Source organism: Bos javanicus, chromosome 23, assembly GCF_032452875.1.
Source record: "Bos javanicus breed banteng chromosome 23, ARS-OSU_banteng_1.0, whole genome shotgun sequence".
In the NCBI taxonomy this organism is placed as follows: Eukaryota; Metazoa; Chordata; class Mammalia; order Artiodactyla; family Bovidae; genus Bos; species Bos javanicus.
Window position 1 is genome coordinate 39,636,017 of NC_083890.1, and position 24,478 is coordinate 39,660,494.

The window sequence follows — 24,478 nt, forward strand, 5'->3', positions numbered from 1 at the left end:
AGATATGCCCATCCATTTACCTTCAGAGAATTGTTGTGCAAAAATTAATTAAATAATAAGTCATCTAATCAAATGACCTCATGAGATCTAATCCCAGCTGGTATTAACCGATTGACCCAGCGGATCACAGAGGTAATTCTGGTTAATAACCTAAACAATTGAAATTGGCACAAAGTTCAAAGTAACATGCAACCTATCTACCCTTTTAGACTCATCTTCTGCCCACTTCACTTTGCATCTAAATTCCAGCCATGCTAAGCTATTTTCAGGCACACGGAATTTCTCAAGCCCAGGCAATTCTTCCCCGCCTCTTTCACCTGATGAAGAACTCCTCATTTACCAAAATGTCACCCAAGGTGTCCCTTTTCTGGGACCCCCTCCCTCTATCTACCTTCTCCCGCATCTTGATAGATGGCCTCCTCTGGTCTTCCTCCCTTAGTACGAGGATCTTGCTCTATTATAACACTCATTCTTTTATTCAGTAAATATTTATTAAGCTGCTATTATTGACCAGGTTATTTATTAAGTGCTGGGACTACAAAGGTAAATAAGCCTTCAGGTGGTGTAAGAAAAGACAGACATCTATGCAGGTGAGAGCAGTGCCAGCCGGATCCAGGAAGGCAGCTGTGTGAGCCCCGCCCTGTAGCAGAGGAGGAACCGAGTGGATAGAAGTGTGAGAATCCAACAGGGAAGAGGTTGGGGAAAAGAAATTGCGTGAGTACGTGTAGAAAGATGGACAACAGATAAGCTTTGTTGATGGCAGAAAATTGCTCCAGCAGAGGCATTTGATTAATAAACCGAAAATGACTCACTTACAAAACTTGTTCAAGCTATTATAAAAGCAAAAGATAATCACAGAAAGTCAACCCTAATTTTACTCCTAATTGTTGTTAATGTCCAGGGCTTTCTTAAACTCAAAAAGGCTTTTTAGTGATATGTTCAAACTTTCAAATTTTATCTAAAAATAAAAGTATTTAGAGTACAGTTGCTTTAGGATGCTGTGTGAGTTTCAATTGTACAGCAAAGTGAATCAGTTACATGTGTGTGTGCTAAGTCACTTCAGTTGTACCCAACTCTTTGCGACTCCATGAACTGTAGCCCACCAGTCTCCTCTGTCCATGGGCTTCTCCAGGCAAGAAAACTGGAGTGGGTAGCCATTCCCTTCTCCAGGGGATCTTTCCAACCCAGGGATCAAACCCAGGTCTCTTGCACTGCAGGCAGATTTTTTTACTCTCTGAGGCACCAGGGAAGCCAAAACGGAACCATGTGGAGATGCCAAGGATCGAACCTGGGACCTCATGCATGCAAAGCATGCGCTCTAGCACTGAGCTACATCCCCTAGTATATAAACATATATCCACTCTTTCTTAGATTTCCTTCTCATTCAGGTCATCACAGATCACAGATCATTGAGTAGCGTTCCCTGTGCTATACAGTAGTTCTCATTAGTTTCCTGTTTTAGACATAGTAGTGTTTATATGTCAATAAAAGGGTGTATATAACTGCTCTGATAGGCATTAGTGAATAAAGAAACCGTTCCATCGTGTGAGACGTTAACACAGCAAACTGAGAAATGGGGTAAGCAGGGGAGACTCACTCACCTTTCCTTGTCAGGATGAGAATGAAACAAGACAAATGGTGCAAGCGTGGGTGCAAGGCTCCTAGACCATTCTATTGGGATTAGGGGGCCCTGGTCAAGAATCGGTTTCCTTTCCATGACCTAATGCACACACACACCTCGGTTTGGAGAATCATCAATCTAAAAAACTGTATGCTCTTTGATCAACAGAGGCAAAACTTTGCAGAGTGACCAGTGTAATGACATTGTTACTTAAGTTCTAAAAAAAAAACTTCCAAACTTTTTAACCTGCAGTTTTTATACATACTCCTAGAGGATCTTGGACAATATAGCATCTGCAGTACTTACCTCTAGCTACCAAAATGGAAATGAGGAAACAGAAATCAGATACCATCATCCTCAAAAGAACATGGTAGACTTGGGTGGCCGCCTGCCTGTTCATGCTGACTGTTTCAGTTTAACAATTTAGATGGCTCCAGATGTTCCTCTGACATCAGCTTATGCCTGCTTATTATAAGAAAACATGGTAGCAATAAATGCCCCAAAGAAGCAGAGTCAATGTGAGCCACATCATGCCCTGAATCATGCTATCCTTGATTTCACACTGCATTCAAGAAAGATCAAATGGTCAACAATAAAAAAAAAAAATTTAATTATTATGTTGTATGCCTGGAACCAATATAATGTGATATGTCAATTATACCTCAGGATAAATGAATGAATGAATGAACAGAAAACCAAACAAAAGATGAAATGACAATGGTGTGTACATTACTTCCTCTTTTCTGCAAGGACTGAATGAAAGGCATTGAGCACAATATCCTAGTTTAAGAACAAATAAATCTTTAAACAAATGAATCCTTGCTACAATATATTATAAACTATTTCATTATAGAGGAAGATAGTTCTAACCTCTAAGAACTAATCAAAACCTAGGTTACTACAGCAATGTGACTTCATCTGAGTGCCTTCACAAATATCCTCTCATTGAATACACACAACCACCTTTCAGGTGAAATGGTATCATTCCCCTTTTACAGATGAAAAAACTGAGCACTGAAAAATGAGCAGACTCTCCTGGGGTCCAAGAGGCAGTTACTGTCACAACAAGAACTAGAACCTAATAACCTCGTCAAGTGATCTAACCCTTGCTTCCCAAAATAAACTTGTATGTGAAATCAAGCTCCCCTTGTTCTCAAATTGGAATCTTTTTTGGAAAGAGGACAAAAATGGAAGGTTGACATAAAATGTTTAATTCTATTTTTAAATCTTTACCTCGGGCAAAAATCCAGGTGTTATGCCAAAACAAATTAGACAATACTTCTAGCTTAGCAAAAGCTCCATCTCGACCAAGAAAAAAAATAGAAAATGTTACACTGAAAAGAAAGTTCAGAAACGGAGTGCATTACTTCTCAGCAGTAGCGTTCTGCAAGAAGGAAGGGGCAAGTTTCCTGGAAGAGTGAACAGTCAAAAGAGGATGACTCAAAAGACTATTTTAGTACGAGATCCTGTTTCACCCTTGTTGTCCATCTGTTTTGCTGAGAATGTAAAGCTGTCTAGGTCCAAGCCAAAAAAGAAAATGAAATCATCTGTTAAAGCCACCTATGCAGGAGCACCATGAAGACACAGTGCTGACCTAACATGGCCGTGCCATTAGAGGCCAGAGCATACCTTTCGCTACCTGGCTGGAGGAGGGTTCAGGAATTCAGCTAAACCAGTGGGGGATACTGTAAAATTCATTCTTAATTTACTGCAGGCTAATTGAAGGCAAAGAACAACTGCATATGACAAGAAATAGCTAATAAATATTTTACACACAGGCATTGACTAATGACAACACCTATTTATCAAATGGTGCAGTTATCCTTCTCCTCCTACTCCTCCACCACCCCACCCCCTACTTTCCGATCTTTCTTATGAGAGTCACAAAGGACATCAAAGTCACTCATTTCCACCCTCCCCTTCCTTTTGTGCCATCTAGTACCCCTGGCATCCTTCAATACCTAGAGCCCACACCTATCATTCACCTGTACCCCTCCTCGGTTTCTCCCTTCTTCTTTAGACTGAGGAAAAAAAGGGAGGTCCACAGAGAATCAAACTAGAGAAATGCAGGGGAATTGGTATTCAAGAAGCTAGTGATTTCAGAGCTTTAGACACAGAAGAGTCCAGACTCGCACTTGAAGGGCAAGGAAACCATTTCAGCTGTGTTGTAGACCAAATGATCATTTATATTTTGGCTAGAGAGCGAAACTAGCAAGTGTATTATTGTTTCCATAGTAAAGTGAGTTCCAAATTCTACACCACTGATCTGCAAAGAAATTTTTGGAACACTTAATATTCATTAAGTTTGGGCCACCTACCAAAAAAATGTAACAATCAATGTTTCCCCCTGACTTGTTCTTTACAGCTACAGAAGAATATATAGAAGGTATACACATGCATAACTGGGTGCTGAGATTTGACCTCCTTCCTTAGGAGCTGCTCCAAGTGAGAAAAGAGTCGGTGACCATTGGTGCCCTAAGAATCCCAGGTGAATTTACACTGTGCTCAGTGAGAGAAGTGGAACTCACTTCCTGATAATTAGTGACTACAGGGGAAAGGACACTCAGCATTATCATAAAGAGACAGTAAAGACAACAGGTTGGAAGATAGTTTTACTCATTTTACACTGGCAAAGAGTCAGTGGAATTGTTGCCATTGCAGCTTAAGGCAGAAGTTGAGTTCCAAGGAGGCATGTCATTTCTTCTGAGCAGAAACTGTAAACATACTTCAATGTAAGAGAGTGTGAGTGTGTGTGTGTGTGTGTGTGTGTGTGTCCGTGCACATGTGCGTCTGTCTGTGTAGAGCCAATTGAGCTGGAAAGAACAAGATTAGGGGACAATAATGATGTACCTCAAAACATGATGATCACTGATATGACAATATACTGGCCAAGCCTATTCTAGTCCTAATTTCTCTTCAAAGAGCTATAATCATGGGTCGAAGCTGAAGGGGAACCTTTAGACTTTCCCATGTAACAATTAGAGTACCCAGAATCAGTTGTAGTCAAACAATGTTTGTAAGTAAAAGACCAGAGTGAGACATTCCTACCAGCAAAGGATGGTATCTCCAAACCCCATGGCAGCCAGGTTTGGATGATGTAATTCTGCCTCCTTTAGCTAAAAGCTGATTGGGCCCAGGATGGATGGATGTCTGAAGCAGAGCCAACCAGATTTTCTCTATCAGGAATGTGGAATTTGGATTTAGGGACAGACATCTCTCTGTTTGGCTGAAACTGTATGGTAGCCATATTCCATCATCTATACAAACAACAGAACAAACTAGAGAGGAAGCAATAAAGCAGGGTGCAAGAGAGGAGGTAAGAAAAGAGCCAGGGAAAGAAAATGGTGATTCTCCAGTTCTCAGTTCGTTTCTTCCAGAAGCCGGCTGCATTCCTATCTTTGTTTCTTAAGACATGCCTTGTCCTTATAATAATTCTTTCGTGTTAAAGCTAGCCCAAATTTATTTCAGTTATTTGAAATCAGAAACACCTCGGTTAAACCACATTACCGTAAAGTAAATCAACATACCATGAAAAAAAAATAGACTTTTGAATCTGTCAATGCTGAATCCAAATCTTAGCTCCACTGAATATTAGGTATCTCATCTAGAGGAAGTTTCCTAGCCTCTCTGAGGCTTGGTCTCAGATAACTGTCATGCACAGTTTCTGTGAAAATCAGAAAATCATACACAGAGCCTGTGGACAGCACAGACTAAATGATAACTTCCAGGAGAATGCACTGGAGCAGCAGTCATGATGGCAGTAGTGGTATGGCCATGGATATGGAGATAGGAGGGTTATATAAAAAACCAGAATTACAGACACAGAAAGATACTTTTCTTAAATTCTTTACTTGACAAAACAACTCAATCCAACCCAAGTTTCTTTTCTTTTTTTGGCCCACCAAGCAGCTTGCGGATCTTAGTTCCCCAACCAGGGAGCAAACCCGAGACCTCTGTCCTGTCCTAAACACTGGACCACCAGGAATTCCTGTCAACTCAAGTTTCTTTACTGAGCTTCTCTAGTATACGCCGAGTACGGTCTGTGTGCTCAGTTGCTCGGTCATATCCAACTCTTTGTGACCTCATGGACTATAGTCCACCAGGCTCCTCTGTCCATGGGAATTTCCAGGCAAAAATACTGGAGTGGGTTGCCATTTCCTTCTCCAGGAGATCTTCCTAACCCAGGGATTGAACCCAGATCTCTTGCATCTCCTGCATTGGCAGGTGGATTCTTTACCACCGCATCATCTAGGAAGCCCAAAAAGTAGAGCTTCCCTGATTGCTCAGCAGGTAAAGAATCCACCTTCAATGCAGGAGATGTGAGTTCGATCCCTGGGTAGGAAAGATTCCCCTGCAGGAGGACATGGCAACCCACTCCAGTATTCTTGCCTGAAAAATCCCATGGACAGAGGAGCCTGACAGGCTATGCTCCATGGGGTCATAAAAAGTCAGACAAGGCTGAAGCTACTGAGCGCATATGAAGAGAATCTAAAAATGGTTTAAATTTAAAATTATTTTTAATCTATCATCTACCACAGGTTCCTTCATGGTGAAGGGAAAGCATGGTGTATTTGAAGGACTTACAGAATTCAATACGGCTGGATTATAAAGAAGGTGAAGAAGATTGCTCTGAGATTAGGTTGAAGAGGTAGACCAGACAATGGAGAAGAAATCTGTAAGTTTAAAGGTTTAACTAAAAGACCATGGGAAGCTTTTTAAAGCAACTTGACATTAGCAGAAATTTATTTTTTTTTTTAGCATCACCCTGGCTGCGGCATAGAAACAGACTGAACAGAAGCAAAATTTAATGCAGGTGCCTCTCAGTAAGAATATGTTTCAGTAGTCCAGGTGAGAAATGATGCTGGTGATAGCAAGGGGCCTGGAGAAAAGTAAGCATTTCTTACATTATGTAAGACACAGAATTGGCAGGACTGGAGGATTAGTAGGACGTTAGACATGTAGGATGTCAAGAAATCACTGTTGGGACTTCCCTGGTGATCCAGAGGTTGACTCTAAGCTTCCAGTGCAGGGGGCACAGGTCCAATCCCTGGTAAGAGAACTTAGATTCAACATGCCTTACGGTGCGCTGGCCAAAATGAAGTGAATAATCCTGACAAACACCAACTCAGTCAGGTGATCAAAGCCAACATCAACAGTGGTGGCAAGTCGTATTGACAGTATATACCCTTGACACAAGGACACTTTATTTCTGTGGTCATCCTCCTGAAAACCCATCAGTTCAGTTCAGTTCAGTTCAGTAGCTCAGTTGTGTCTGACTCTTTGAGACCCCATGAATTGCAGCATGCCAGGCCTCCCTGTCCATCACCAACTCCAGGAGTTCACTCAGACTCACGTCCATCAAGTCAGTGATGCCATCCAGCCATCTCATCCTCTGTCGTCCCCTTCTCCTCCTGGCCCCAATCCCTCCCAGCATCAGGGTCTTTTCCAATGAGTCAACTCTTCTCATGAGGTGGCCAAAGTATTGGAGTTTCAGCTTTAGCATCATTCCTTCCAAAGAAATCCCAGGACAGATCTCCTTCAGCATGGACTGGTTGGATCTCCTTGCAATCCAAGGAACTCTCAAGAGTCTTCTCCAACACCACAGTTCAAAAGCATCAATTCTTCGGCGCTCAGCTTTCTTCACAGTCTAACTCTCACATCCATACATGACCATTGGAAAAACCATAGCCTTGATAGACGGATAACCCCAGCCTAATCGCTAAGAAGAGCATCAGAGAAATCCTAAATCCCAGTTGAGGGATTAAGTGTGTATGACCAGATATGTTTAGCCTATGTCTGGCAATACTCCTCAAAAACAAGGAAAGTCTCAGAAACATAGCCAAGAGGAGCCTGAGAAGAGATGACGACTAAATTGTATGTGGGATCACTGACCTAGAGCCAGACATTCTGGAATGTGAAGTCAAGTGAGCCTTAGAAAGCATCACTACGAACAAAGCTAGTGGAGGTGATGGAATTCCAGTTGAGCTACTTCAAATCCTGAAAGATGATGCTGTGAAAGTGCTCCACTCAATATGCCAGCAAATTTGGAAAACTCAGCAGTGGCCACAGGACTGGAAAAGGTCAGTTTTCATTCCAATCCCAGAGAAAGGCAATGCCAAAGAATGCCCAAACTACCGCACGACTGCACTCATCTCACACGCTAGTAAAGTAACGCTCAAAATTCTCCAAGCCAGGCTTCAGCAATATGTGAACCGTGAACTTCCTGATGTTCAAGCTGGTTTTAGAAAAGGCAGAGGAAACAGAGATCAAATTGCCAACATCCGCTGGATCATGGAAAAAGCAAGAGAGTTCCAGAAAAACATCTATTTCTGCTTTATTGACTATGCCAAAGCCTTTGACTGAGTGGATCACAATAAACTGTGGAAAATTCTGAAAGAGATGGGAATACCAGACCACCTGACATGCCTCTTGAGAAATTTGTATGCAGGTCAGGAAGCAACAGTTAGAACTGGACATGGAACAACAGACTGGTTTCAAATAGGAAAAGGAGTTTGTCAAGGCTGTATATTGTCACCCTGTTTATTTAACTTATATGCAGAGTACATCATGAGAAATGCTGGACTGGAAGAAATACAAACTGGAATCAAGATTGCTGGGAGAAATATCAATAACCTCAGATATGCAGATGACACCACCCTTATGCCAGAAAGTGAAGAGGAACTAAAAGGCCTCTTGATGAAAGTGAAAGTGGAGAGTGAAAAAGTTGGCTTAAAGCTCAACATTCAGAAAACAAAGATCATGGCATCCGGTCCCATCACTTCATGGGAAATAGATGGGGAAACAATGGAAACAGTATCAGACTTTATTTTTCTGGGCTCCAAAATCACTACAGATGGTGACTGCAGCCATGAAATTAAAAGACACTTACTCCTTGGAAGGAAAGTTATGACCAACCTAGATAGCATATTCAAAAGCAGAGACATTACTTTGCCAACAAAGGTCCATCTAGTCAAGGCTATGGTTTTTCCTGTGGTCACGTATGGATGTGAGAGTTGGACTGTGAAGAAGGCTGAGTGCCAAAGAATTGATGCTTTTGAACTGTGGTGTTGGAGAAGACTCTTGAGAGTTCCTTGGACTGCAAGGAGATCCAACCAGTCCATTCTGAAGGAGATCCGTCCTGGGATTTCTTTGGAAGGAATGATGCTAAAGCTGAAACTCCAGTACTCTGGCCAGCTCATGCGAAGAGTTGACTCATTGGAAAAGACTCTGATGCTGGGAGGGATTGGGGGCAGGAGGAGAAGGGGACGACAGAGGATGAGATGGCTGGATGGCATCACTGACTTGATGGACGTGAGTCTCAGTGAACTCCGGGAGTTGGTGATGGACAGGGAGGCCTGGTGTGCTGCGATTCATGGGGTCGCAAACAGTCGGACACGACTGAGCAACTGATCTGATCTGATCGTCCATGAGACCTTGGAGCAGACAAAGAGGGCATAGGATAGAAACTAAGGAAGTCAGAATAAAGTATGAACTTTGATTCATTTTAAAATGATGATGATAATCTACTGACAAATGTGCCCTACAGGTAAGGCTCCCTTCTTCACTCCTGCAAAGAATCTCAGAAACTGCTGCAGTCCAAGTGGATGGGAGAAATATGCTTATGAGCGGGAAAGGAGGCAAGCTCATTGTAGTATACACACCATACAGTTATCTAAGGCAACGGGTAACAGGTGTCAGTGCTGAAATTCAAAGGCAGCCCATAACACAAAGGGAGTCACCTGAAGAAAGCCAACTGGCCACCCATTCAGTGACATTCCCTTGGTGAATTCATCTCTGCCCAGGGTCAGCCCTCAGCCTGACGGGCTCAGCAAACTACTCGCTGGTATCTTGAGGTTAATCAAATCCACGGATAATGACTCATACTAACTAAATATCCGTGAGAATGATACAGAGAAAGAGAATGCCACACTGTCAGGCAAACCCAACGCACAGGGCTGGGCAGGGTGGGGCATGAGAGTCTGCATTTCTAACAAGCTCCCAGGTGATGCCCATGCAGCTGGTCCATGGACCACACTTTGAACAGCAAGGGTCTGAGCAAGCTACAAGAGAAACCAAAGTGTCAAGTTTATTGATGAGCTGAATATCAAGTAGATCATGAGAGAGGTTGACCACTTAACTGTTAATGCCAGCAGGCTTTGGTTTCCTGATGTAGCCATCTCCAGAGCAGAGACAGAAACCCACTACTACGAGCTCTCAGCGGTTGTGGTATCCTTTCCTCTGGATGAGGCTCATATGGGATTGCCAACGTGCAGAGATTCTTCCTACCTATGCTTCCACACTTAATCTCCTCCCACCTCCAGTAGGAGGAACAGATTCTTCATGTGCAAATAAAACACCTTCAGTTAGTTTATGACCTGGTTTTGCAGACTGAGGACTCATTCACTCCAAGGGGACCTGGTAAATCTCTGCACTGACCTAGTGCATATAAATTTCCTAGATGGGCTCTCTAAAGAAATTGTTGTTTCCCTTAGTTTTTTCTTTTTTTTTTTTTTGGCTGGACTCTTCGTTGCAGTGTGTGGGCTCTTAAGTTGCTCTGAGGCGTGTGGGATCTTAGTCCCCCAATCAGGGATCGAACTCACATCCCCTGCATTAGAAGGTGGACTCTTAACCACCTGACCGCCAGGGAAGTCCCTCCCTATGTCTTAATGGAGAAGATGAAACACTGCTCTTACACTGTTGCCACAGTAGAAAAGATTCTCATTTCTAAACTATTTATGGAGCCCCCGTTGAGTGCGACACACGTCAGCGGAGGGAATGTAGAGCTGAGCAAAAAGCACACAAGACTCCAGCCCTGAGGGCAAGGTCGCCATCTGAGAGCAGTAGTCTTCAGAACAGCTCCGCAAAACTTCTCATCTTGTGAGCTTCTACTTTCTCCTTGTCAGCTCCAGCTTTCTCAGACCTTGGGTTTAACAGCCCTGGGGACACAGACACCCACGCTGAACCACAACCTGCTCAGCTGGATTGAATGCATCCTACAGCACTTTCCCCAGTCTTATCGTCTGCCCATTTCTGTACATGTGGACCTGCAAAAACCCAAGAATAACTCCACAAAGTTCTGCCAGGTCAAATCAAAGCATATTAAAAAGGAGACAACTCTCTGGAAACTCAGTACCAATCAAGAGAGAGCAAATAATGAATTTACGAACAGGACATGAAGAAGTATATTTTTCTAACAGACTGGTTTAGCAGAAGAGGAAATAATGATTCCATTTCAGTCATTCAGCTGTTTCCACTCATGCCTACTAAGGGAAAACACCACGTGGTGGGTAGTTCTCAAAATCCAGCATGCAGAAGAATCATCTGGAACGTCTGTTCCCAGGGTCTCACTCTCTCTAATCCACCCTCAGCCCAGCCCATCCCCTGCTACCAGAAAGTCAGATACAGCAGGCTGGAGCTTAGAAATCTATATTTTAAATACCACTCCCCCCTCCCCAGTTGATTCCGAGAAATACTGACTTAAGTCTGAATTTTCACTCTCTATTTTAGTGGTTTTCAACTCTGGCACACATTTGATTTCTGTAATCAGCTTTAAAAAAAAAAAAAAAAGTTCTCAATGCCTGCACACAGTCCACCAAGACCCCAAAGCAATCAAATCGGAATGTCCAGTGCATGAGACCCAGGCATCAGTGTTCTTTCAAGGCTCCCAGGGGAATTGAATGTTTGGTGTTTCCAGGTGGTACTATTTGTCTGGGTTGTTAGACATCAGATTCCAAGGCCCTCCCTGAAGATTCTGATTCACTAGGTCTGTCTGGGGCACAGCCCTAGAATCTACCAGTCACACAGGTGCCCCAGGGGATTCTTACAATGGGATTTGAGAAATGTGCCTATCTTGCTTAGGTGAATCACAAACTCCCCTTCCCAGCAAGGCTGGTCCGATAGGACTTTTAACTTCAGTTTTGGAACCCCATTCCGTACAATCAACTCCAATCTAGCCTGTGTTTTCCCAGAGAGAGAGGGAACGCACCTTACTTTATGCTACCTAGCAATGAGAATCACTGCTTTGTGTGGCCGTGACTGCTGAAGACTCACTTCTGTTTCTGATAGAACAAATCATCTCTCCCACTCACTGAGCACTGTGCACAAGGTCTTTTCTGCACCTTAGTATATTAACCTTAGTATATTAGTAATTAGTTAGTATATTCACTAGTTTAATCTTCACAACTACGTTACCAATAGGAACCTTCTTAGTGCTACCTCTACCAATAAGGAAACTGAGGCAGAGAGGCTGAACAAATTGCCTGTTACCCACAGTCACAGGTAGAGGATGACTCTGAACCCAAACCTAGGGGGACGGACCAACATCAGCCTGTAACAGGGCTCACCAAACAAAAGCTGAAGAGCCTGCCTGCGTAACCGCTTGCTGCCAGAAAGAGAACACAGAAAGGCTCAAGGAAGCTAATGTTTATGTGTCCCAAGTACTGGGCTAGAAGTTTATGTATATTATTTCATCTAATCCAAGAGTCAGATAGAGTCCCTATTGTCACAGACACACTCTCCTGCCTTAATCAGTGATGGGAAGGGTTAACAGTTGTAGAGTATTATGCAAAAATAATAATAATAATAAAACAAAGCAGTCAAAGAAACCTTCCAAGTAGACTTGGCAGGCGGGATACTGAAGAATTAGCCAGTTGTGGGTTTAGCGTGTTGGGGCAAGAGGAGGCTGCATGGAGAGGCACTGGGGTTGACTGTGGACAGATTCTTCAACGAGGCGGAGCCGTGGAGATCTCTGACTCGGAGAGAGGATGGGGCTTCCTGAGATCTCGGGAAGGGACAGGAGTTTCATGCAGATGCAATGCTTCTCATAATGAATCTTAACAAGTCAGGATAAATGGCAGAGGTCCACCATGTAGAACCCCCCCGCCAATGCAGGAGACGCAACAGTTTACGGGTTCAACCCCTGGTTTGGGGAGATCCCCTGGAGAAGGAAATGGTAACCTGCTCCAGTGTTCTTGGCTGGGAAATCCCATGGACAAGGAGCCTGGCAGGCTACAGCCTGTGGGCTCACACAGAGTCAGACACGACTGAGTGCCCACGCACACATCCCCTTGGAGGGATGACATGACACAAGCTACCTTGAAAGATAAACTGATGTCTCCACTTCCTGCAGGGCAACACAAGAGGAATTCCTTTTGTCCTGCTTCCTGTTTCTCCCTGAGTAGTGGGAGGGAGAAAGGAGCTGCAAACCCAATGCCAAGGCATCTCAACTTTCAGCAAGAGGCTGAGAGACTGCCTGTGTCTTTATGGAAACAGTGATGAGTGACTGCTAAAAGCCACCTTTTTCCTACCTCTGTTTAGGGACACCCCACCCTGCCAATCCCAAGGAACACACCTGTTTAAGAAGAGCCACATGGAAATCTGTGGGGCCCCAGGGTTCCGGAGGTCAGTGCTATTTGCTAGGTCCTGGCACACACAATGGAGAAGGCAATGGCAACCCACTCCAGTACTCTTGTCTGGAAAATCCCATGGACGGAGGAGCCTGGTGGGCTGCAGTCCATGGGGTCGCTAGGAGTCGGACATGACTGAGCGACTTCACTTTCACTTTTCACTTTCATGCATTGGAGAAGGAAATGGCAACCCACTCCAGTGTTCTTGTCTGGAGAATCCCAGGGACGGGGGAGCCTGGTGGGCTGCCGTCTATGCGGTCGCACAGAGTTGGACACGACTGAAGCGACTTAGCAGCAGTAGCAGCAGCAGGCGCACACAAGGAGGCCCTAGCAGAACTGGGGCTCTCCACTGAACAGCTAACCACTAAAGGTTGAAAAGAAAGCAGGGACTAGATACACAGATGAGTTCTGGACAGTTTGGAAAGGGAAGGTCTAGGCTAGCTGGCTAAAGGAAAGAAAAATTTCTTATTTCAGGATAATCACTCAAGAGTAACAGCTGTCATGAATCAGGGAACCCAAGCCAGGCTCTGTGACAACCTAGAGGGGTTGGGATGGGGTGGGCGGGGGGAGGGAGGCTCAAGAAGGGGGGGACATTCGGATACCTATGGCTCAGCCATGTTGATATGTGGCAGAAACCAACACAATATTGTAATTATCCTTAAAAACAAATAGACTCAAAAAAATGTAACAATTCTCTAACCCTCTCTCACCACAACTAAAGGAAGCCCACGCAGAGCAACAAAGACCAGAACAGCCAAACATTTGTTAATTCATTAATTTTTTATAAAAGTAACAGCTCTGATCCTAGACTATGGTCTTTTCACATGGGCTGTGGGCCACTCTGCACCAGAGGCATTAGCTGGAACTGAAAGGTAGGCAGTTTGCAGGTGAACCTCATCCTGACCTGAAGCAGGGGCGGAAATGCTAAGATTTCCTTGAGAGTTGTGGTCCCATCCAAGACCAAGAGCAGGTAAGTTAGTTGCACGAGAGGGACAGAATCTGAGGAGTGAGGCAAATATATAAGGAAGCAAAGTACAATCAAGTCTAAAAGAAGGGCCAGTCATCAAGAGGAAACAGATGCAATCATTTTTCACTGAAGGCAATAAATATTAAGCAAATATTTCATATCATTCTATATTTCATTCCTTTCTTTATTGAGCTCCTACCACAATTTATTAGCAAATTTGCAAAACAAGCATTACCCCACAAAGGGGAGAAGGGAGGAGGGCAAAAGGAAAAAAAAAAAAAGGCTGATTTAAGAGTTTATTATTTTCAAACCTTCCTCTATGTGTTTTATTCCTCCTGGGCATGTAGGACTGAGTGGACCATATAAATCAGGCAAACTAGAATTCATGCTTGAAGCTTCTTTCACTTCTTCCATCCAAGAAATAATAGCTGACAGCGTTTAGAATTGACCATTGTTTCAAGGCAGCCAGCACTCCCATGTCCCACCTTTAACACATTCTGTTCAAATCCATACCTATTGTCTTTCCTTTGTACATTATAAAGTCATCATTTCCTTTATGTGCTACATTGTTAATGATTTCTCCATTGGCAAACAATACAATACCTCCTGCAGCTCACTGAACCTTCAAAGCAAGCAGCCTTACTGAATATTTATTACGTCCTAGGCATGACAAATAAAAAACAAGTAAGAAGTATTTGACGTACATCCATAAACAGCAAACCTGATGAATTCTCAAAAAAAAAAAAAAAAGTTTTGGAAACACCTGTTGGCTTAAGGAAATCAACCTTTCCCCAAACTGGACAAATCCCCTTGAGAGCAAATGACCCTGTATTTTACAGAGCCCCCTGTCTGTTGCGCATTCAGTTGTAACCATTACAAGGCAGAGCCTTCGTCTAGTTTTTTCACTCGCTGGGCCTAATACACTGCACAGAACATAATACACACTCAGTAAACACTGGTTGGAAGAACAGAAGTCGCTCAACATAAAAAACCAAAACATTATGCATCTGTGAAATATCCTCGGTGCAAACTATTTTTAAAAATTAAAGAAATGGATTTGATTAGGCTCTCAGCCAACACCTACAAGTCTTTCTACACTGACGTTTGTCTGGCATTTAACACATTATTTGGTGGAAAAGAAGACCCGTAAGAGAGCCATCTCAATGACTCTCATCTGGGAAACCCTGGACCATAGTATTAGAATTCTGACTGAGTATCACTGTGCCTTCACCTACTGGCCAGGCTTCCCAGGAAACTTCTTGACCTTTCTAAGATTCATATTTTCCTCATCTGCATAATAGGACAGGATTGCTATAAGATTATCTGATGATAGCTAACATTTACTGAGTATTTACTCTTTGCTAGAAACTGTGCTTAATTCTTTATAGGTACATAATATTTTCTATATTTGTTATGTAAACACAGAATCTCATTTAATTCTCACAACAACCCTATGACTATTCTCTCCACTCTACAGATGAGGGAATGGAGGCAGCTGGACACTTAGCTACGGGCCCAAGTCACACTGGCCAGTGAGGACCAATACCAGGGCTAAAATTGATGCAGTCTGGCGCCAGAGCTGGTGCCCCCAACCTCGACTATGCTTGCAACTATGGGCCTAGATTGTCTCTAGGCCCAGAAAACTGTGACGGTCCCGCCTCCCAGGAGAAGAACTGGGTATCTGTGATACAGAAGGGATCATTTTAGCTTACACACCCTTATGTATCTCTGGGACTTTATGCTTTAGGAATATACATACATCCTATTCAGAAAAATAATATACTCCCAAAAGGTTTTGTGAAAGCTGAAATTGCTATAAGAATCGAGAAACTCAGCAATGATGCCACCCTTTATGTAAAGAGGTGAGGGGTGGCTGTCATTTTCATTGTTGTTTAGTCACTAAGCCATGTCCAACTCTTCAAGACTGCATGGACTGCAGCCCACCAGGCTCTTCTCTCCATGGAGTTTTCCAGGAAAGAATACTGGAGTGGGCTGCCATTTCCTTCTCCAAGGGATCTTCCCGACCAATGGATGGAACCCACATCTCCTGCATTGGCAGGTGGATTCTTAACCATTGAGCCACCTGGGAAGCATGTCATTTTCCTTATTTAACACTAAAAGCCTGATAAAATCTTATAATCACACAAAGGGCCATTCATGTACCTGTTTACTACATGGTGAAGTTCCTAAAATAATCATTGTATTGGTTCTTTTTCTCCACTTGCAAGGTTTCGTTGACCATGCAGGAGCGTGTTCACCTTAGGGCTTCTGCACTTGCTGCTTCCCCACCAGGAGGCTTCATCTCCCATTTATCCAGAGGCTCCACCCTCGCCTGCCTCCTTCCCGCCCACACTTAAACATCATCTTCTCAATCATCCTCTTCTAAACAACAATTCCTTTATTTTTCTCCATAGCACATACCCCCACGCAATGACACACGATGCTTTTACTTATTTGTTTTACTGTCTGTCTCCCCACTGCAGGCTCCTAGAATGACAGCGTCATGGAATTTCTGACTCTGCAAGTCACTGCTGCTTCCTCAGCCCCTGGAAGAGCGGACCCTCGTTGAATTATTGAATGAACGAATGGACTCTGGCCTATGGAATCCTCCTAAGGTGAACGCTCTGAAACTCTTAAATTGAAAAACGCATCTATTTTACAGGGCCAGCTTCAGGAAAGGATGAGGAGTGACCAACATAGCATATTTTAAGAGAGAGAAAATTCTTTAGTCCAAAGTGTCACAGCAAGTAAAAGCCTGCCTTTGCAAATTCATTCTTCAGGGGTCTTCTGAAAACCTTTCAAACGTGTGTTACATCAAGCTTGCTCATTTCAACTGAGCTGGTGAAGTGGAAAAGCCATGGAGATTGAGTTCAGACTACAGATTTCCATGCCAGCATGGCCAGCAAGATATTTAACCTCCCTAAATTTCTTAATTTACACACACAAAGAAAGTTGATAATTATAATTGGTTGGTTAACTTTATTTTTTTATTTTTGGTTGGTTAACTTTATAAACGTCTCATAAGACTTACATTGGTTGAAGAAGATCAAATGAGTTTACAAGCAAAGCACTCAGTAAATGCAGAGTATATTCTAACAAAATGTAAACTCTAAGAAGGAGCAACGTAACAGATGTTTCTCTCAAAGTTCTCACCAAAATAGCTAGTGAAAATTAAGTGAAATTTAAAGAACAGAATAGAAAATCAAATTTAATAGAAAGTATGAACTTAAAATATCACTTAAATTAATACCATGTTTCTTAAACTTTGCATTTTTAAGCTTTATGAAGCAAATCTGTAACAAAATCTACAGAAAAAACTGTGGTATGGCTGCCAGTTTAAGAATTTCCAGAGAAGGGGAGAAAAGTTTTTAACATCACATGTTCCATCAGAGTAAAGCACAACCAACCTGACAAGTCACCCAGAAAATTCAATGGAAACAAGCATCTATTTAACATCAAAGAAGCAGCAGTGACTAGCTGGTTGATAAGAGACGGGAAAAAAAAAACACTGCAAAGTCAAAATTCTCTTGCCGCCTCTTTTTGTCTTTTATAAAAGTTACAATGACTTCTTTCCTTGGAATATTGAAAGTATACAATCTTCTGGAGGCCAGTCAACTTTCAATGAAAGGGTTGGGAATGTCTGACAGATGTTCAACAGTCCTTCAATCCTTATAATTTGCATTACAAATCAGAGCCTGTGAGAACAGAAGAGGTCTGAGCAGCCAGTCCAACTCTCATTTTATAGAGAAAGAAACTGACACATTGGCAAATTAAATGGCTTTCCCAGTTCTCATAGTCATGCGTTAAAAATAGACACCAGGGTGTAAGTGTTTCATGTAATGTGGAAATTACTTTTTTTAGGGAAAAAAAAATAATTTTCCTCCCTAGCCCAAAGGATTTCAACACACTGGATGAATGGGTTAAATAAACAGCTTGATCACCTTCTCAGGATCTTTTATCAGAGCCTTCTAAAGCTCCTTATTAGTTCAATAGGGGTTTTTCATATAAGAGAGAGTTACAGCCTTTTTCTCCCTTTCACATTGAAAATCCTGAAGCTGATCATTGTAGCACAGATTCAGGTCGCTACTGTGCGCCTCTCTCGAGGTAGTCCCAAGACCCCGTATAAATAAATATAAGATATTCACCTGAGAAATGTTTTCTTAACTTTATTGCAACTATACGTAAAACCACCCTCAACTTTAAGAGGCAAACGTTGACCTTTTTTTGGAGAGACGTTTTTGCCTCCACCCGACAGCATCATTCTTATAACCTTCAAATTATTCAGTCATCAGCATCATGTATGCTGGAAGAGACGCCAATAAATTCAAAGGGAGATGATTTAAGAATAATAAAACAACCTACACGAAGCAAATAATAAGCTAACATCCAGACTCATAGTTTCCAAGTGTTTGGGTACCATTTACTATTAAAAAGAGTTTACCTAGTAATGCCAAGGGAAACCAGAGCTTTATATCAGCTACCCAGGCAGAAGCTCAGACATAGGAGAAGGCTTCAGAGAAGCCTTAAGATGGCCCTAAATATCACAGTTACACCTGCTAATTAATACAATTTACTAGGTGCTAAGTATTCTACCATCTGTTATCCTACCTAATTCAAACAACAACCCTGCCAATTGGAAATATCATCCTCATTTTGGAGATGAGAAAACTAAGATTCAGAGAGGTCAGTCATTTGCTCCAGATCACTAAACCTTCTTAGCACAGTGGGCAGTGCTTCTTATAATCTGAAGGTCCTGAGTTTGAGCCTCATAGAAGGCAGGTTTTGGGGCTTCCCAGATGGTGCTTGGAGAAGGCAATGGCACCCCACTCCAGTACCCTTGCCTGGAAAATCCCATGGACGGAGGAGCCTGGTGGGCTGCAGTCCATGGGGTCGCTAAGAGTCAGACACAACTGAACGACTTCCTTTCACTTTTCACTTTCATGCATTGGAGAAGGAAATGGCAACCCACTCCAGTACTCTTGCCTGGAGAATCCCAGGGATGGGCGAACCTGGTGGGCTGTCGTCTATGGGGTCGCACAGAGTCGGACACGACTGAAGCGACTTAGTAGTAGTAGTAGTAGATGGTGCTAGTGGTAAAGAACCTGCCTGTCAATGCAGGAGATATAAGATTACGGCTCAGGTTCAATCCCTGGGTTGGGAAGATCCCCTGAAGTAGGGGATGGCAACCCGTTCCAGTATTCTTGCCTAGAGAATCCAATGGACAAAGGAGCCTGGCGGGCTATGGTCCGTAAGGTCACAAAGAGTCGGACACAACTGAAGCAAGTTAGCACACATGCACCAAGCTAAGAGGTCAAGGAACCAAGATTTATACCCTGGTCTGTCTAATGCTGAGGCCAGAATTCCTTCTCCATGTGACTTCTCCCCCTGCTAGCCTTAAATTTGGACCAGTGTTTGGTCTCCTTAAACATCTTCAAGAAATGTCTTGCTTATCCGAGAGAATGACACACTCTTTAGCTAACATATTCACTCAGATGAGCATCCCAGATTAACAGTTACTGTCATCTAAAAGAACGCAGAGGGCTTCCCTGGTGGTCCAGTGGTTAACAATCTGCCTGCCGATGCAGGGGACACAGGTTAAACTCGTGGTCCGAGAAGATCCCACGTACCACGAGGCAACTAAGTTCCAGGCTCTCCAGAGCCCAGGATCTAAAACTACTGAGCCCACGGGCCACAGCTATGAAGCCTGCACACCCCAGCGCCTGTGCTCCGCAACAAGAGAGACCACCACAGTGAGAAGCCCACGCACCACCACTGCAGAGTACCCCTCTCGCCGCAACGAGAGAAAGCCTGAGTGCAGCAGCGAAGACCCAGCACAGCCAGAAATAATTTTTTTACGAAACAAAATAAAGTTGACTCTGCAGGGAGAGACCAAAGAATAGGGAGCATTCATCTGTGCCCAACAAAGCAGAAAAAATAAAAGGATGGGGCGGGGGGCTCACTGACCTCTGATAGCATGACAGTGCTATCCAGGCAGCGAGCCACCCCGACCCCACCGTATACATTTTTCGTATTTTGAACTAACAGATTAAGTTACAAAGAAGTTCTGTCCCAGCCACTCTGTTAATAGAGCTCTTTTGGAAAACACATTTGGGAAAATTCACAAGTAAATATACAGAAGCCTGTGGACAGGAAGAAACTCAAGAACTTGACGATGCTGTTCCACAGGATGAGTTAAAGAACATTCAGGAACATTCAGGATTAGTACTGAGGCTGCAGAGTCCATCCATGCAGCCAATATAATCAAGCACATACTACGTGCCTCTTCCCAGGCACGATTTCCATCTACTGTGTCCTAAGGCTACAGCAGGAAAACCAGAAATGTCTTCATCTTTGGCCTGAGGAGTTCAGGAACTGTCTTTGGCAGGGAGCCTTTTGCTGTTTTGGTTCTAGCTGGTAAAGAAGTTGACCTGCAACTTCAGAGTTGTAAGAAATAAGAGTTTTAAGGTCCAAGGAGGATCTGTGAGGATGGAACAAAATCATTACAGGGCTGAAAGAAGCTATGCCCCCCTTAATCAGAGCAAGGAGTAGAGTGAGTTGGAAGAGCATCTATTGTCTCTGCTCAGGACACAGAATATTTCTTTAGGGGTGCTTTCTACGTTTTCTTTTAATAGAATAAAAAGATAAATGGGATTTAAGCATTCTGAAAAGAAAGTGGACAACTTTTATGTTCCAAAGAATATCTTTTAATTATCTGTTTTCCAAAGATTCTGATTATATATAGGTTTTTCAGGGACACGTAATTATATAAAAGTGAGCAAGATATGTTTGTTTGTTTTACTAAACATGAAATACAAGGAAAGTTATCAGAAAAGGTTAAAAAATAATAATAACGTGGTAATTATCCAAGAAATAATGTCATGCCTAACAAATATGACCTGAAATAAATCTAACATCACCCTTCTCTATACAATCAAGTTATCTTTTTAGTCATAATTAGAAAACAGTGGCCAGAAAAGGGGCTTTGGCAGGGACTTTTATTTTATTGAACTCAATACATACATATAACTATGTCAATAAAAAATAAAGAATAGAAAAAAGAAATTTTCATTCAAAAAAGGAGGAAAAGTAATGAATCAAATACCCCCTTCATTACTTTAATATATTTTTTAGAATAAAAGGGGAAAAACAGATCTACACACCGGTCTCTCTATATATATGATCAATGGATGTGAATTATCTATATACATGATGAATAATATTACCATAATTGAATAAGAAATTTTAACAAAAATGAAATGTCTAAAGAAGTTAGAGTTTGGGGAAACTACTAAATCATTGATGTGATATTGATTCTTTTTTTTTCCTTCTTTAATTTTAAAACAACTTTTAAAATAAATGTTAATTTTAAAAATGTTACTCAAATTCAAGAAAACACGTCATGTGTAGGCTAAAATACAACATGGTTACAGAGCTGAACTGAAAAGACAGACAGTGCTTTATCAGGCAGGAGGCAGGGAGAGTCCCTCCGATATATAACATCAGTACCAGTGAATGTTTTGTCAAATTACCTTATCCATGAGTACCTTTAACCCAGGAAACAACTGCGTAAGGCAAAGCCCTCCTTTCAGCATTGACCAAATCACAAAGCAAGTGGCGAAGTTACATGGGGAAGTGAGAAGATATTTTGCAGGACTGGAGGAACAGTGGAGGTTTTGTGGCCAGGGGGATCCCTACTTCCAAAGTCCCAATTCTCTAAGTAGCAAAAGGAAGAGAAACCCCTGCAGCTGACATGACTCAAGAAGGAACTTGAGATAATTTAACATCTCTGTGTGCTTCCTTCCACTTAAGGTTTTTCTGATGAACACAGTACGAAAACACAACAGACCTAAATGGACTCAATGGACTGAACCCAAAGAAAATGTCTTTCTAAGCTCAGAGGGCATCCAAATACTATCAAAACTGTTAAATGCTTGTATGAATTAAAAATGAGAAAGAAATGGGGGAGGGGACAAAGTCCATAAAAAACAAAGACCCACTGAATTGCTAAGGTCAAAGATGGAGAATTTGACTTTGCCAGTACTTCCTCTGAGTTAATCAAGACTCACCCCCGGCTTCCCAGTCCTGGGCTTGCTATTACTTATAGCGCTTTGGTGGTCTACTTAATCTCTCCCCATCAACAGAAACAATCCCTAAACAGCTAAATCTAGGATCTTTGAATGCGGCACAATTTTCTTGCTTTTTAAGGAAATTATCTCAAATTGTGGTTGGAGGAAAAAACTGGCTAAGCATTCTTTTAAAAGTTCAGAACAGTCTAAATTATGGGTTTGGACACACAAGAAGAAGAAAGTTTTGTTTTAATCTGATTTTAAACTGAATTAGTCGAGGCTGCCACAAACATGAACTATGTAATTAGAGTAATCTACTCAGTTAATACATCTACAATAAAGGAATATACATTCAGAACAAAGGGCAGAGACCCAGAAGCTTTTTTTCTGCTTTCTCCACTACTTTTTTTTACTTTGTGCAACAGGAAACACAAATATTATATTGCACATTTAGTACACAAAAAAAAATACCTGATATTAAATTAAACTTAAAATTCTATTTCTTACAAAATATACATTTTATCACTTCTTGTAAAACAAATGGATTATTTCTGTGGGTGATGGGGAATTGTTTTCAAAGTTTTACTAAATGCACTTATTTATTTTTAACCTAGGTCTCACACAGGTAAATCAATCACACTAACAATACATGTAACAGGAGGAAATTAATGCTGCCATAATAATCATTTTTTAATGTTTTTAATTTTTACAATTAACTTTTAAACAATAATGTCTTGTCTATTAAACATTTTTAAAAGCCACACTTCATGGAATTATTATTCTCACTTAAAGTTTAGGACTGAAAAGAATCTCAAAGTTTACTGAAAAGCAGGGAAGGGATACAAAAATCAAATTTACACTCAAAAAATGAGCCTTTTTATTATGTCATACCAGCAGAAATGGGGTATAAGTGAGCAAGTTTTAAAAAAAGAAAGCCATGATGCTTGTGAGTTTGAACTTGAACTTGGAAAGTCTCTCTGATGCTCAGCCTAACATCAAATTAACAGAAGCATCCCAGTTTCAAAATACAAAGAGAACATATACTCTTAAAATGACTTTTTTTTCCATGTTTTTCATTGAACTTAAAACATAAAAAGCTATGTCAAACACAAAAAGTACACAGTGAATATAACTTTAGGGAAGAAATAACTAACTTGTTTAACAAGGAACCAGTTTTCAGAGTCGGTGAAAGAAAGCCGGATTAAGTGATGCATATTAATCACTTCAAGGAAGGTGATTAAAGTGAAAAGATTCCATTGGTCCATTAAATATTAAAATGCAGCATAATGAACACAGCTGCTTTAAAGCCTTGACAATAAATATTAACTTCTTCCTCGTACAAATTACGTGTAAGACGAGGGTTTTATAATCCTGGCAGCAAAGGTGCTGTTCCAACAATAAGCAGGCAACACCGTGCCTACGGGCTTACAAGAAAAGAGCCTAAGAAGGGGATTTTCAAGTGCGTATAAAATGTGGTCAGGAACTGGAAGTTGGGACATGGAAAAATTGAAAGGAGTGCAGGTCATTCACTTACCAGTAAGTGATATAAAAATAATCAACTCATTCAATGAAAACATAATGTGGAATTAGGTCAGCAACACAGACCCAGAAACCTCCTTCCTGTCCCCACCCCACGCAAACTACAGCCAAGGCTGACTGCCTTTTCACCACCAGTCCAGTGTGAAAAAGCCAAGAGAGCAGAGCAGTGAGGTGGAAAGAGCCCCCCCCGCCCTGCTTTGACAGGGGCTGTGAGTATGGAAACCTACGTGGAAGGTTCTTCAGAATCACGGCCAGAGAAGCTCAGAGCTCGAAGTGAACGTGTGAGGACGGCTGAGCAGAACAGAAACCATGTCCACAAAGAGCTTCTGTTTTGCACGGCTTGACCCAGAGGCAGCCTTGGAAACTTCTTCCACGTCTCTATCCCCAGAGAATCTGCAAAGAAGGAAGGAAGGAGGCTGCAAAATCCAGCTCTCCTAGGGCTTCCCTGGTGGTTCCGTGGTTAAGAACCTGCCTGCCAACGCAGGAGACATGGGTTCGATCCCTGGTCTGGGAGGCTCCCACAGGCCGCAGAGCAATTGAGCCCGTGTGCCACAACTATTGATCCTGTGGCTCTAGAGCCCGGGAGCCACAACTCCTGAGCACACTCGCCACAACTTCTGAAGCCCGAACCTTCTAGAGCCTGTGCTCTGCAACAAGAGAAGCCACCGCAATGAGAAGCCCATGCAACACAAGAGTGTCCCCTACTCATTGCAACTAGATAAAAGCTCATGCAGCAACGAAGACTCAACACAGCCAGAAATAAGTACAAATTATTATTTTTTTTAATGCAGTTCTCCCCACACCATTGCAAGACTCCAGGTGGGCTAGCCACCTGAGATGCTTTAAATGACAGTGAGCAAGGAGGTGTCCTGACTGGTGC

At 42.3% G+C, this 24,478-nt stretch overlaps 1 protein-coding gene, 1 long non-coding RNA gene and 1 other non-coding gene across 5 annotated transcripts in view; 1 reads left to right on the forward strand and 2 right to left on the reverse strand.

Moving 5' to 3' along the window:
* RNF144B (ring finger protein 144B) overlaps window positions 1-24,478 on the reverse strand; it is a 158,973-nt gene that overhangs the window by 97,550 nt on the left and 36,945 nt on the right. The window lies entirely within an intron of this gene.
* On the reverse strand, window positions 1,268-1,339 carry TRNAA-UGC (transfer RNA alanine (anticodon UGC)). The gene has a single exon. It is a non-coding gene; the product is annotated as a tRNA-Ala (tRNA).
* LOC133236638 (uncharacterized) lies at window positions 2,414-22,995 on the forward strand. 3 transcript variants are annotated; one of them, XR_009732960.1, is made up of 4 exons: window positions 2,414-4,109; window positions 6,160-6,296; window positions 16,477-16,608; window positions 21,803-22,995. It is a non-coding gene; the product is annotated as an uncharacterized LOC133236638 (long non-coding RNA). The 3 variants fall into 3 exon arrangements; XR_009732959.1 differs by lacking the exon at window positions 21,803-22,995 and adding an exon at window positions 17,272-17,515; XR_009732958.1 differs by lacking the exon at window positions 21,803-22,995 and having other exon boundaries at window positions 2,417-4,109; window positions 16,477-16,970.